Source organism: Pieris napi, chromosome 4 (assembly GCF_905475465.1).
Source record: "Pieris napi chromosome 4, ilPieNapi1.2, whole genome shotgun sequence".
NCBI lineage: Eukaryota > Metazoa > Arthropoda > Insecta > Lepidoptera > Pieridae > Pieris > Pieris napi.
In genome coordinates this window covers 2,283,203-2,299,127 of record NC_062237.1, presented here as the reverse complement: position 1 = coordinate 2,299,127, position 15,925 = coordinate 2,283,203, and the positions used below count along the sequence as shown (strand labels likewise).

At 32.6% G+C, this 15,925-nt stretch overlaps 1 protein-coding gene across 9 annotated transcripts in view; it reads right to left on the bottom strand.

Annotated features, from left to right (window-relative positions):
* LOC125048905 (tyrosine-protein phosphatase Lar) overlaps positions 1 to 7,795 on the bottom strand; it is a 362,055-nt gene extending 354,260 nt beyond the window's left edge. For 7 of the 9 annotated variants that reach the window (XM_047647857.1, XM_047647858.1, XM_047647865.1 and 4 more), the window contains exon 1: positions 7,596 to 7,795. The gene's annotated coding sequence lies outside the window, so the exon portion shown is untranslated. The remainder of the gene's footprint in view (positions 1 to 7,595) is intronic. The other 2 variants (XM_047647866.1, XM_047647864.1) reach the window with 1 other exon arrangement.
* Positions 7,796 to 15,925: the final 8,130 nt, after the last annotated feature.

Sequence of the window (15,925 nt, the reverse complement as noted above, 5' to 3'; positions counted from 1 at the left end):
AAATATTATAATGTATTTACTTTAGCTTAAAATTACGGTGTACGATATTACGTCAAATTCTATTCTACACATAAATAAATAAATACATTCTATGGTCATATAAGGTTTGCTTCATGTCAGTTCCTATAAAAAATCTGTGGCGCTACAACCTTTTTAGGTCCGTGCCTCAGATTTCTGTATTTGTTTCATGATCATTTGTCAATCTAATCGGCAAGTAGGTGATCAGCCTCCTGTGCCTGACGCACGCTGCCGACTTTTTGGGACTAAGGCAAGCCGGTTTCCTCACGTGTTTTCCTTCACCGTTCGAGCTAATTTTAAATGCTCACATAGAATGAAAGTCCATCCAGGTGCACAGCCGGTAATCGAAACTACGACCTCAGGGATGAAAGTCGCACGCTCAAGCCACTAGGCCAGCACTGCTCTGTCAGTTCCTATACTGGAATAAATAGTTAGTGCGTTTGTAGATATTGTAATCTATTACGGTTTTATGTAAGAGAAACTCTTTCTATGTGTGTGTGTGTATGTGATATAAATGTTAATAGTTGCCGCTTTGGAGTAATTTGTAATTATAATGGTAGCTGATTTTGTTGTTAAATAAATAAATAATTTTTCACGCAGTGAAAACTTGAATTTAGAAAAGAAACATAGTACAAGTTCATTGTACAAGCTTGACCTACTGTGCAGCCATAAATCACAATTTCTTGGCGCTGTCCTATCCTTTTATTAAAGTCGGCCTACCATTGTACTTTCGTATTGCGGAGTATTCGCAAACACAAAGTTTAACAATGACCTAGACAATACCGATTGGACGAACTTTAAAAGACTGCAAATTTAAAAAAAAACAAAGTCAACGACCTATCCGAAGATTGTGTTCTCAAATTAATCCCACGTTTACACGAGATAAGAGGATCCATAAATACTAATCGGACGTATCCTGTTTTAACTTTGCGTTTGCATAAGTTTTTCTCAGCAGTAATAGAATCTTAACAAAACTAGCAAGTAAATTAAATAAAACTGAGACCCGTAAAGGTTTATGGGGCACACACATTTATATATAAAAACTAGCTGACCCGGCAAACGTTTGTTTTGCCATGTATATTATTTCTAGGAAACATTTTTTTAGGTCAATAAAAAGAACTATCAATAATAAAAAATAAGGGTTGATCGTAGAAGGGGAAAATTAAGGGTTGTATGTATTTTTGTATCATAAAAAAATAAAAACAAAAAAAATTGTATAAAAAAGAAAAAAAAGTTTTTTGGGGTAGACACCCCTTATCACTTAGGATATATATACAATATATACAATATACATAGTAAGATATAGATAGTAGCCGATTCTCAGACTTACTAGATATCCAAAAAAAACATAAAAATCGGTCGAGCCGTTTCGGAGGAGTATGGGAACGAACATACTGACACGAGAATTTTATATAATTAGATATTATTAATCAAATCCGAAATAATGTTTCTCAAAGTTTAAATGAAATCCTCGACATAAACGTCGAGTTCTTACCACCGAGCCATATTAATATTTTTTTGCATACGTAAGTTTGGATGGTTGTTTGTGTGAACGAAACCAGATGAAACGCAATTAGGCTTATCCTAAAATAATTTACAGTTCCCTTAGGATAGCTCTGATTTCCAGACGAAATCTTGAGCATCAGATACGTATCCTTTAATTAATACGAAGACGCGACGGTTATAGAAAATATATAATGTAAGTCTGATCGAAGATTAAAGCCCTTTTCAGATTAGATAGACTCTTCAGGCTTAATCTATTACTGTAAAGTAGTATCCATAAAAACTAAATCAGTCTAATTACATCTTTATAACGAAAGAACTGTCTTCATTACAGTGTAAACAGAATTTTGACAAAAAGAGTCTACTAAAAACTTTAACTAAAACCCATTTTTGACTGATATTAAAAACCAATAGAGATTCAATTCGACGCTTATATTTATTGAGTATATCACAAGGTCTATGGAATGAGTTGATTTTTTATATGCTCGCAAATGCGCTGCCGGCCTGTTAAGAACATATGTATGCCCGCCCATAGTATCTTCATACCCAATATAAATGCACAAATCCTTACTCAAATTATTTAATTCTCTTCAAATTTCGTAATTCAAGTAAGAAACATTGTTGTTTTATCATTTATAATACGAATAAATATACAAACAAACTAAATATATTACCACGAATAATTTACGAATGCGAATTGGTGGCACTTACATTTTTTGATCGCGTGACTGTATGGTAGGGGAGCCCAAGAGGGGATTTCGGGATTTACTAAAGCGCGGCAGATTAATATATAGGGGGATACCTTGTACCCGGTTAAGTACCTCCACAAAATATGAGGCCCATATATAAGGCCGCACGTGAAGGAGACAGGATCAGTTTAGTAAAAAAAAATTGACCATCAGAAATTCCCGAGCGCGTCAGATTAAGGTAGGGTGAGTTAATTACATCCTAAAAAGTGTATATTCCACTAATCTGACAATTTGAGAGTGACGGAAAAAAAGGGGAGGGCAACAAAGTTGTAAAAAAAAAACGTCATCTCGACATTCTCGAGCGTAGCTAATTTTTTTTTTATTTTGAAGGAAATAATTCAAGAATAATGAAAAATATATAATCTGACGATTTCCGCAAGCCGAAATAACAAAAATTCGTCGATAAAGTTAAATGCGTGCAGCTGCGTGATGCCTACATTTCCTTAAACCGATCGGAATCTACTAAACGGCGTTCTAAATATTTCCCTCAAAATTACATTTCCTGTGAATTTGAACCGATTCGGACCGATAGATTTTGAGAAATTTTGAAAAATCTTAAAAAAATAAGAAATATTTTTTTTTAAAGTGGTTTCTTTATCGATCAATTTCAAAAACTAATCCGCCTTTGAGCTTGAAAAACCACGTCGATCGCCACCAAGCTGGTCAAAAGCGGTTGATTCGTTCGAGAGATATCGTACACGAAAGAAACCCGAAAAAGTGTTTTTTCGGGATTACTCCGAAATTTGTGGTTCGATCAATTAAAATTGCAAAATTATTTATGAGGATGATAAAACTGCGTCGAATGCCGCCAACCGCGTGAAAATTGCTTGATCCATTCAAAAGTTATTGCGGTTTGAAAATTCCAAAAATAGTGTTCTATGAAACTTCTATCAGACTTTCGAGCTGGGAGAGCTCAAATGAATATTTCTTTGAACTCAGCGAGCTCAAAATATCAATTTTAAGCGCCCAGGAATGGAATTAGCGGGAAGTTGCAGGCATGGCCCTTTAGGTGAACCGTTTTTCTATTTTTTTTTGTCAGATCAGGCGAATCCCTCTAGATAATCGTCAGATTATGAGACAGTACGTTTAGAACATAAAGATGAACCACATATATCTTAATCTGACGCGCTTGAGTATTTCAAAATTGCGATTTTTTTTTGCAAATTAAGAAAATGGCTGTGGGTTTGCGTCCCATCGAATTCGTCAGATTAGTGAATGAGAGCTTTTTTTTGGTGCACTTAACACTCCCTTAGAAAATCTGACGCGCTCGATAAAAATTTTTTTTTTTAATTTTCAACCCTTAAATACAACCACCCGCATCATGCAAACGATCAGATTAACATACGTACCTTATTAAAAATACGTAGGGCATAGATGCTATCAATATCTGACGCGCTCGAGGATGTCCATGCAACAGTTTTTTTTAACATATTTAACTATCTATAGCCGCTTCCCCCACCGATGAAAAGGAATTTATCATATAACATTTTTTTCTTCTTTTTATCTAAGCTTTGCATCCCAATAGGTCTCTACGACGCTCGAGTAAATCCCCATTTAGCATCGTGGGCTCCCCTACCAGTAGGTTTTTGCCAATATTTTTTGTACCAAAACTTTAAACAATTTACATTCAAAACACCCACAAGTCCATTTAGCCTAAAAACCGCAGAACTCATTATTAAACGCAAATTATTATTAATTAATTTATAATTGTATAGGTAAATGACCTTTGTATTTAGCTCATATAAGTATATGATTAACTTTACGATCCTGTTAACGATAAAAGACTAATAGCTTAAAATTTATAGGATAATTAAAATCAATATATGGCCAAATTCAGTTCTCGATACGATAACACTTTATATATAGGTCAGCCCTAATGTTTCCATATAATATAAATCATGGTTTTATTGAAGACAGATGTCCACCGTCTGGTCCTATTTGGGGAACAATTTTACAGACGTACAATCTAATTAATCGAAACACATCTGAACTCTTAGGCAAATCTATTATATTGAAAATTATTAGATAGATACCTTTTTTATAGATAATTTTATGATCTACAATTTTTGTCTGAGGTAATTTTACGATAAAACTTGCCGTTTTAAGAAAATCGCGAAAACCCCATTTTTTTACATTTGGCATTGAGTAATTTTTTTCCATGGGTCGTAACGATGGGAAACTTTGAAAAGTTGTTTTTAATTGTGTTATAAACAAGTTTACTCACTTACAGCTTGATGGTAAATCTGGTAGCTTGCACTGTATAGTTGACCGGAATATATGTTAAATATGTTCTCGTTGAGTATCCATTTTCAGGTGACATATTTTAATATTAGCCCAATAATGCATGCGAATCAAATTGCAATGATAAATTATACATTATTAGGACAGAATCGCTATCTATAGATCGCAAATACAGAGTTATCTAGGCAACACATATTGCTTCAATTTCTATTTAATTTTGTTAATTAAAATAAAACAAAATACATGAAAAAAACGCATATAAAGAATTTCCTAACGGACGAGCTTAGTTGCCGAGCGGAAGCTTATTAAGCTTGAATAAACATAACATACTCATTACTCAACAATGAAGGCATTTTACGCGATATTTTATAGAAGATTAAACGATAAACTGATCGTAACAACTATAATGACGTTGGTTCGCGGTTTTAAAGTAATAGCGGTGAACAGAATCGTAACGTTTCTGCGTAGCTTTTACTTCGCTACATTTCAATGTACATTAAATAGTACCTACATTTCAGAGCGCTTCAAATTTTAAAGGCTTTCTTTAAAATGATGCCAAAAATACAGGTATTAATGTCACATGAAGTACAAGCAATGGTTAACATTTTGTATGTTCTATTTCGTTGGTCAACAGAAGTTGAATAAAAACAATTTCGGGAGATGCATAATATATATTAGGATCAAAATATCGTTTATAGGTAATAAAATATAAACGATATATATATTCCGAAATCAAGAGCTACTAATAGAACTAGTTATAAACTGTGAGGGACTCTTTTTTATAATAGGACCATATGAGGTTATTTCTTTTAAATTCGGTGACATAAAATTAGGAAAAATATTAGTATTAGATAATGATAACCTAAATGCAAGAGTCTGAGACAGTTGTACATGGCTAAAACTTCCAAACCAAAGCACTTTGTTAGCCTGCCTTTTGATAACATAGTCTCATTAAAAGTAAACCGTAACCTAAGGGCATATAAAAGATTATATTCTTGTATTGAGCAACTAATTAATGCTATAGACAAGAAAGACTAAAGATTAACTGAATCAGATTTTAATCTGGAACTAAAAGACCAGAAGCTGACAGAGAATGTTTGAAATTATATTAAGTAATCATTTTAATCACATATTTGAACTGTACCAGGTATTCAATTATTATTTATGTTAATGAAAACTCTGGAGCACACATACAAAAATCTAATATTTAACAACACTCCTTTTACTTCTCACATTATGTATTATTTTGGAAATAAAATGTATTTTAGAAGCCTGATCAGTAAGTTGTAATGTTCCCTCTTAAAAATTTGGACAGTAAATTGGAAAAATAATTTGTTTGCCCTAGTGGCTGTTTACTAGCAACACTTACTTGCACACACACAATGCTGCATTACTATTCTAATATTGACAGCTTACTTGTAGTAATAGTAGAAAATATTTGGTATAGGTTTAAAGCCTGATGTATTTCACGGTCTTGTAGATTTAATTGAAAACATTTTTAACTTTTCAAATATGTTTATCTACTTTTTTATATAAATGTATCTCTAAATAGTTTCTAATTTTAAAGAAATTATCCTTTTACAACAGTCCAGATAATAATTTAATTTTACCCAAACATGTTTATCTTTATATATAAACAAATGATTAAAAATAATTGTAAATACTGAATTGTTGATTGTTATGATTAGTGATAAACATATTTATATTATAATAAATCAAATGATTTACAAAAATTACTTCAAATTTAAATGTTTGAAAAGTATCTAATAAACCTTCAATCCTTTCTGGGTTAATATAAACCAGTATATTATAACTGGACAACAGCTGTTCATACTTGTTTTAGCCACATAATTAAAAAACTGCATGGGATACATATATATATTTTACATATTTATGCATACACATATATTTTGTACAAAAATTTTCTACTAACACAAAACAACATCCAAAAAAAACCTAACTAAAATATAATAAGAAAAATGAAGTTTAAGAGGTTTTCAAATAATTTTGGGTACAAATTATAAATACACTACTTTAATGTAGCTTAATACTGTGTTACTCTGTACGGCTGACATATTATGTACTATATATATATGAAATACATTTTTCCATACCTAATTCCTAGTTCCTACCCATAATTACCTTGTGTAGTTTAGTACAGCATTTCTCTGCTTTTTATATTATAGAAATACATAACTTCAAGTACAGAGAGGTCTTAACTTGAATAAGAATAAGTTATATCATCAAAAATAGTTTATGATTTATGTTAAGATCCACAAAAATAACATTTATAATAATTTAAGAGCATCATAAATCACCGTACACACATGGCATATGAATCATGACATAAAGGGATGATACATGTGTGTCCAAGATGTAAACGTGCCCATATTCTTCTCACAAACTACTGATAAAAATTGAACAATAATTTATTATTTTAGGCATTGTTATGGTTAGTCATAGATTGTAGGTTGATTTATTAGTCTTCTTAATTTCCAAATATTTATTGAATGTTGATTATCACTGTCATGATTTTAGTTTATTTTGAAGTGTAACATTTATATGTAAGTTAAAAAAAAATATGATTTTAGGTATGTAGCCAATACAGTTGTAATTTATAATGCATAAATAATTCGTAATGTTATGTACAAATTTGTATGTGTGTAATTATTAAAATTTAATCTTAAATAAATTTAATTCGGGAACATTACTTACGGCATTTTTTTTCTTACAGTCAAGGACTGAAGTTAAATGAGAGCTTTCAGAAATTAAGTAGTTTTAGAATTAATGTATATGGTTTGTAGAAAACTATTTCAAATTATATGAAATATTTATATTTTAAAACGATGTTACCAAAACAATTATTTATATCCGCGTGTAAAACGGGATATGATAGAAAAATTGAAATATTGTATCAGCTGCCTGTGCTAACCTAGGCCGAATCGGTGCAAAATGAATTGCTTACTTATAATAAAAAGGAAAAATCTATACAGTCCCAATAGAGGTATTATTGTGTTATATTTTCTATACAAACTATTGCGTTAAACGTTAAATATATAGAAAAACATACAAAACAGGTACCTTTTATATATCCACAGAAAAAATGAAGTTGCTTGTAAGTCCACCAATGAAAACCATTATCACATATAATCTCACAATTCACAAAATCACTAACACATTATGTTTCACAGATTTTTAATAAATCCTCACCCGCGCAAACGAAAATCAGTTCCTTATTGACATAAACATAAACTGAATGTCGGCCATATGCAGGTTCGTTCCGCACTTACGTCTTGTAAACTTCAACCGCATTCGTAGAATGACATAAGTAATTTTGCTAAAATGCTTAATTCTTTACAGTTTTCTAAAGGCTAAACTTTGTATAAAACTTAATTTCAAAAATAGATTTAACTTTTTTGTATTCCTTATTTTTAATTTCAGTTTAAAACATCAATAACATTATTTATATGGTAAGTTGTTGTTACAGGCTTGCAGAAATTGGAACGCACTATCACTCAGCGCTCACTTCACACAGCTCACTATCTGCAAATACTTCATTGCGCTTCATTCACGACGAACGAGCGAGCTTTGATTTCGATTTACGGAAGAGTGAAGTAGATGTATGCGAGAAAGGGATAGCTTAATATTTTATTTTATAAGTCAACGTACTTAAATCGCGATAAAGTTTACAACCTATAATTACTAATAGAGCTTTTTGTTGCTCACTTAATTAGATAAAAAAAAAACAACATGGTTTTTATTTAAAAACCGCTGAGTAGTTGTGTTCTATGCAAATATTTCAAATGTTCCTTTCGTTTATGGAATGGTATTAGATAATTTAAATATATATACATATTTGTAGGAAAACTTTGTTTTTGCGAGTTGCTAACTTCTCAAAACAATTTTCGCAATACAGGAAGATAATTTAACTTGCCTACATTTCATTTCTAGACTCAACAAAGATGTCTAAGCTCTGTTAGAGCAGAAAAACCAATTTCGTAGTAAATATTATGACATATAATGCATGTCGGTATTCCTTTACGTCATTACTACCTAGGCGCGACGTTCGTTGAATCATCCCTTCAGCCACCCTTATATACCTGCGAACATCCAAGGGTGTTAGTATTTCCAAAAGCACGCCAATAGTGCATAGAAAGTTACGCCGAATCGTACTCCATATTGTAGTTATAGGCCCCAGGGGAAATTGCGTCGAATGTACGCCCTCATAACTAAGGGATCTTCTCGCACTTCACGAAAATTAAAACTATAAGAAAATTCAGTTTTCCAAACTATTAAACGGGTATTTTTAGTAAATTCTGGATATCCATAGTTGCTCCCCTCACACTTTAAGAGCGATTTTCGTTTAATGTTTACTTAAATTATATTATTGTTTTGCTTAATTTGCCTGTAAGTGCTTGACACATTAAAAATGGTATTTTTCTTTTATCAATGTCAGTGTGCCGAGCGTTGGCAAGCTTTTATAAATAAATAAATAAATTTAGTACAAATTAAATGAACATACATTACACATATATACTATATTAGGAATAGATAGCTAAATTTTAAAATTAAAAAAAATAAAATCTTTTGTTGTGTTTTAATTGTATTTATTATTCATCAACACACATAAATGGTACATACTATTAATATATTTTAATACTTATAACTCTAAAAAAGCATCCGCTACCGATTATTTATTTTCAAGTCCATAGGTTTGATCGTACTCTGAGTTGGCGATTCTGTGATATGAAGTGTAGAATAATATAAATAACGGTGCAAATAGAAAGCTTAGCTTACTAAAAAGCTTTCGTTAATCGATAGAACCTAAAGCTAAGTCTTACTAATTGGCTTAAGTACGCACTACCTGTACTATTCTGAGTAGGTCCAGGTAATACAAATCCCAAAATCCATATAAACCAAAGTGCAACCAAGTTGGAGTCAAAGTTACTTAATATTTTGAACTTAGTTGAGAATGCAAAGATTATTATTGGATCATAGATTCTAATTAATGTTACAAGATCCAAAGTTTTAAGTTCACTAAAGCTCGCCAAAGTTCAACGAATAGTTAAAATGGATTGCTTTGAAGGTTTTAAATCATTAGGATGATCAAGTATGATAAGGTTATTCAACCTGGTTTCGATTTCAGGCGAATCAATAATTGTGTTGGGTCGAAAGGTGCAGCGTGCTACTCTCATCCCTGAGGTCGTAGGATTGAACTCCGGCTGTGCACCAATGGACTTTCTAATGACGTGTGGTGAAGGAAATCATCGTCAGGAAACATCGGAATGTGTTAGGCCCAAAAATTCGACGGCGTATGCCAGCCGATTAGAACAAAACACGACACGGGTTTAGCAATCTGAGACCCAAACCTAATAATTACTACTAGACTCATTCAATGGATTATATTATTATGAAACAGTTGCATAAGAGTGTGCCCCTTCATACAAGATTAAAACGAAGATAACGCTAAGTATTCAATGCATTTCACGTGTAACTCATTACATTAATATCAATGAAATAACCCTACATTTCGACCCTTCAACTGTCATCCCTCAGTGGTAATGACCGCCTGTTTAAACAACTGTCAGACAACAAAATTGTACAATATTATCAAGGGATGACGTTGAATTTGAAACTCCGGTGATACGGATATCCTAGTTATTATTACGAAATACGGAATTCGTTCCTTGAGATGTTGTCATATATTACATATATGTGTAGGTGAAATGTGTTCTAACAAATCTTGACTTGAGTTAGAAACTATTAATACGTAATATAATTGGTAAAGATTCTCCTGAATTAACAGTTATTGCGTGTGTTTTTCTTTTTTCTTCTTTCTTCATTTAGGATGGTTGTAAAACGTCTACACATGTCCAGCTTGAAAGTTGGGCTCCAAATAAAGAGCTGTGATGGCATAATGTGTACAGCGGGAGGGAAATGAGGGAAAAACAGGTTGAATAGGACGGATCCATTAAAACTTTTTTAAGGTCTCATTATGTATTGATATGGAAACTAAAACCTATATATTATATTCAATGTTAGGTACATAGCTGTAGCAATATACCAGCCTAGTATTTATTTACGTACAGTAGATAACTAGATGTGGTTATCGAGCAGACAAGTGTGATTGTCCCGGAGCGGCACACTGCTTCATAATTGCATTTGAAGTCCTCTCTCGCCAATATTGCCTGCATTCTGCACTCAACTACACACAAGTTTGATTTTAAACTATACGCAACATTGAATATCGATAATACTGAATTAGATTGTTCGATTTAGGAGCTAAAATTGTTTGATAAAATCATCTGAATCATTGGTTGATTTTTGATTTTTTATTACCACTCGAGGGAAAGTACCTACCAGACAAGACAGTCCTAAGACCGCCAAGAAACAAGGCATCGCCCATCTTTATTTTATTTGAATAATAATTTCCAAGAAAAACCTATTAAGAACAAAATAAATGTAACTAAAATCGAAGAAAACAAACGTAGCTAATTTATATATTTTCACTTCGTTACATTTATAGAGAAATAAGTAATAGTAATACATAGCAATTATAAGGGATGCAAGCGACCTTATAGCTAACAAGCAATCTCTTCCAGGCAACCCTAGTAAGGAAAAAGAAGTGCCAGAAATGCATAACCAAATGTTAGAACAAAAGAATCAACAACCTTAATCTAAAATGATACAAAAAAAATTAATAAAAAAAACTAAAAAGCGAATCTCACGGATTTATGGATTACATTGCAATACAATGAATGAGAAATACAAGAATTACAAAAGTCACGATTGAGGATAGGATATGGTTAAGAAATGTTGAAGAGTTATATTCTATGATATGTTTAATTCTAATCGCGGTTGCAAAATTCATACATACAACATTCAGATTTGTAATATTCATACAAAGCTGTAATATTTGAATCTTCAGTTCATTTGTCATGTCTGACGGGTGTGGCAAACCAGACGATATTTGTATGATACTTATTACATGTCACGAAAGGGGAATGAGTCGTCTGTAGACTATCAAATGTCTTTGTTTGTTTTCATAATGGAATCATTTTATCGTTTGCTTTGTTTAAAGCTCGAGATTTTATAATAATTTTACTTATGGCTGTCGCGAAATTGTTTTCAAGCACTTTCAAGTCGACGAAAATTTACTTGAAGTTAGTAGATAATAATAATAATCAAATAAATAATTTATATGGGTCGGCCTTAGATTGCATCCATTTCTTGGATCGTTTTCATTTCATAGACAAGTAGGTGATCAGCCTTCTGTCTGGTGCAATCGTAGATTTTTAGGTTTGAGATATGCCGTTTTCCTTACGATGTTTTCCATCACCGTATGAGCGAGTCATAGATGCGCATAGACAGAAAGTTCATTGGTGCACAGTCGGGGATCGAACCGACGACCTCAGGGATGACAGACGCACGCAGAAGCCTAGTCCAACACTGCTCAAAAGTTAGTTAGGAGTATATTTAATATCCATAGCCCTGAATCACCTGCATCATGAGCACACCCCACATACAAATCCTCACGTACGGTATATACTTTCACACCATCACACAACACAGCCAAGTTAGGTATTACTTAGTTAAATGTATTAATAATTTTCGTTGATTTTTTCCTTTCGTAAATGTTTTAACTTTTTGTATGTTCCATCTTTGACTATATGTTTAGTATAATTATTTTTACAGTTATACTTCTTTTGGCGCGTTAGGGATAAATGATGAGAGTAACGATTTTTTTACGATGCGCGCGCACACCGTCACAAAAAACCGATACCCTGAAGTTAGGTATAGTCAACATTTTATTTAAATAAACTTTATTTAACTAGATAGTGCGTTATAATAAAACTTTCAATGTATTAAATACCTTTTTCTATTGTTAGTGTCGTTCTTTCTGCAAACTTAGAATAACATTTTTGAAAAGTTTTTTATCTTGTTACGCCAAAGAAGTATAACTTCTAACGCGTGTATATACATAAATACACACACATGTTGTTTTTGCAAATAGAATAAATACAAAATATATATCGGCTAGTATTAAATTAATTAGGATGTATTTTAACAATAAAATTCTAACCTTAATTGGTCCCTTAAGCAGCCTGAATTTCCATTATACGTACTCGTATATCTATTCCATAATCATTTTTCAGATGTCGACATAGAAAGTTCACATTTAGATTGTCCTGAGTGTTACCGATTTGGGAGCGACCGAATTGACAAGTGAAGTGTAAGATGATAACTGGTTCAATAATACGCTTTAGGTACAGGAAACAATGTAAAAACTTTTTAAAGGAAATATTTATTTTTAATATGTGCATGAGATAAAGGCATACGTAGGTCAAAAGTCCGGAAATCCAGTTATAAAAACGACTTTTCTTACTGCATTTAAGCCCCGTTAATTAGTGGCTTATCACTAAGTCGGTCTTGATTAAAATCTTTCAAGAGCTCTAATTAAAATGCCAACCACATCCCCGCAATGAAAAATGAATTTTGACGTAAACCTATTTACTAGAAACTTTTGTGTGCAAATGTTATGTTAAACTGCCTTGGATCTGAAAAAAAACTAGAACGTCAATTAAGATATTTTTATATAATGGTACATAAACTTACTTCTATTACTATAAGCATTAATTAGTTAAACAATGTTTCGTTTATTAATACAACTACGACACACAATAGCTATTTGTGTTATACGTTTTGAAATATAACATGCCATATATAATGTGTTATTGTATAAATTAAATCATGAATTTATAAAATACTTAATGAATAATAAAAAGCAATAAGCAGAGTTGGTCTAGTGGATTCAGCATGCGACTCTCATCCCTGAGGTCGTAGGTTCGATCCCCGGCTGTGCACCCATGGACTTTCTTTCTATGTGCGCATTTAACATTCGCTTGAACGGTGAAGGAAATCATCGTGAGTAAACCGACATGTCTTAGACCCAAAAAGTCGACGGCGTGTCACAAGAGGCTGATCACCTACTTGCCTATTAGATTGAAAAATTATCTTGAAACCGATTCAGAAATCTGAAGCCCGGACCTAAAGAGGTTGTAGATTGATTTATTTATTTTTTATAATAAAAACTAGTTCTATAAAAATAACTTATCACGATAAGAAACTGCTAAAGAGAAATAACTTACGTTTTCCCATATCTTATCTTCGTTTATACGGTTATTCCGTTCGAGCGAGCCCGCAGCGATATACTGATGACCAATTGAAATAAAAATCGGTTTTCTATACAATATAGCTGAGTTTAATCCTGGCTTACGGCTTAACGCTTTTGTTAATCCAGATACCAATTAGTTGCTAAACCACTTAAATGCTATTGGTATAAATCTATGCGGGGACAGTGGTTTTTAAACTGATCTTAATTAATAGCATTTATTCATTTATTGCTTGTTTTTAGGAGAGTGTGTTCGCCTAGTGGCTTCAGCGTGTGGCTATCATCTCTAAGCTTAGCTTTGAGCCCGGCTACACCAATGGGCTTTATCTGTGCGTCTAACACTCGCTCGAACGGTGAAGGAAAACATCGTGAGGAAACCAAAAATCGACGGCACGTGTCAAATACAAAAAAATACTCTGACATAAAAATTATTAAAGAAACATGCCATCTGTGAGACTCATTTAGGGTTGTAGCGCCATTTATAATTATTATTTATTATTGTTTTATTGATTGAACATCATACTGTGAGAAAAGTTAGCTAGGACTTATTCCTAGCTAACTTTTCTCACAGTATGATCCGCGTTAATTTGGTCGTAATGTCTTTTTAATGAATACATATTTATAATCACAATTAGGTACGATTATCTAAGTTGTTGAACAATACATAATAAAAATATACGTGAATGTACGTGCATACTTCAACATTTATTGAAGCGAATAGCATTGTGTGCTATATGATAGGGCTTTAGCTTTGTTGTTCAGAGCTAATGCCTATTGCCTGAGGAGGAAGCTTTGTGTTTCTGAGACATAGCGAGTTTATATTCTACGGAATTTTATTATACTCTTATATTTTATAATATCAAAATATTTTAAATCATCCATAACTTTTCCCCATTCTTGCAAGATAAAACTTGATTTTTCCGGGTAATATTATATTTAAATAGTTCTTATTTTAGTCTTGCATGTTATTTGTGATTGGATATTTACAAAAAATAAGTATTAATGGTTCATTACTTTTCCATACTTAGTTACTGAGTAACGCAAGTTATTTGACAGTATATCCTTCGAATATTTTTCTTTTGTAGAACAGGGGGCCGCCCATGGATACTCAATGCCAGAGGGCTCGCGAATCTGTTGCTGGCCTTTTAAGAGTTGGTACGCTCCTTTCTTGATGGACCCTAAGTCGAATTGGTTCGGAAACACTTTAGTGGGTAGCTGGTTCCAATTTATTTTATTTCATTGGTAAAATAGGTTTTTTCCTGAGCTACATTGGAATATGTTATTTTTATTTGTGTTTACATATTTCTACTTAAACGTATCTATTTAGCAGTTTAGTAGTGAGTAATGTACGAGTAAATTAAACGTCAAATCGTTGAAAATCCAGAAATATTCGTCGATAATTTCCGCTGGTGTCATTTAGCCTCCCCCGAGCGCAGCCTCCGCGACCCCAATGACAAGAATATCTAAATGTCATTATAACTTTAAATGTGCCGTTCGACGATGTTTCTAAAACAGTTTTTACAAACTTTACAGCGTTAGCCTACGGTGTTTAGGGGCGAATGTGCCTAAATTTTATTATACTATATAAAACAAATTAGTTTAGAGATTACTGGACTAAAAAGGAAATTCAAGGACTCTCCGTGTATCTATATATTTTAGATATTTTTTCATAGACAAGGTGAAACGGGCAGAAGGTGACAATGCCAAAGAGCTCGCGAGTGCCTTGCCGTCCTTTTAAGAATTGGTATGTTACTTTCGTGAAGGACCCTACGTCGAAATAGTTCAGAAAAACTTCAGTGAACACTTTAAAAATACTCAGTCAGTCATTTTTATATCACTAGAAAACGTCAGCTTTGTGTAAGGAAAAGGCATACAACTCAACTTATACACAAGCTAGAAAATAAGGAACAAAAAGTCCGACATACACTCCAATAACTAGGCTAATAATAAATTAATTAATTAATTAGTTGATTCTAGGCTCCGAATATGATTTTGTTCCATTCGGTATCGAGACCCTTGGTCCGTGGAGTCCTAGCGCTATAAGGCTTTTTAAGGAAATAGCTAAAAGATTAGTCGACATCACAGGAGACCGAAGAGCTGGTAACTACCTCGGACAAAGAATTAGTCTAGATATTCAAAGGGGGAACGCTGCAAGTATCTTCGGAACCTTGCCTAAAGGGACTCCTTTTAATAGTATATTTTGGTTATTATATTTTAAGGTTACTTATTGTTATTAAATATA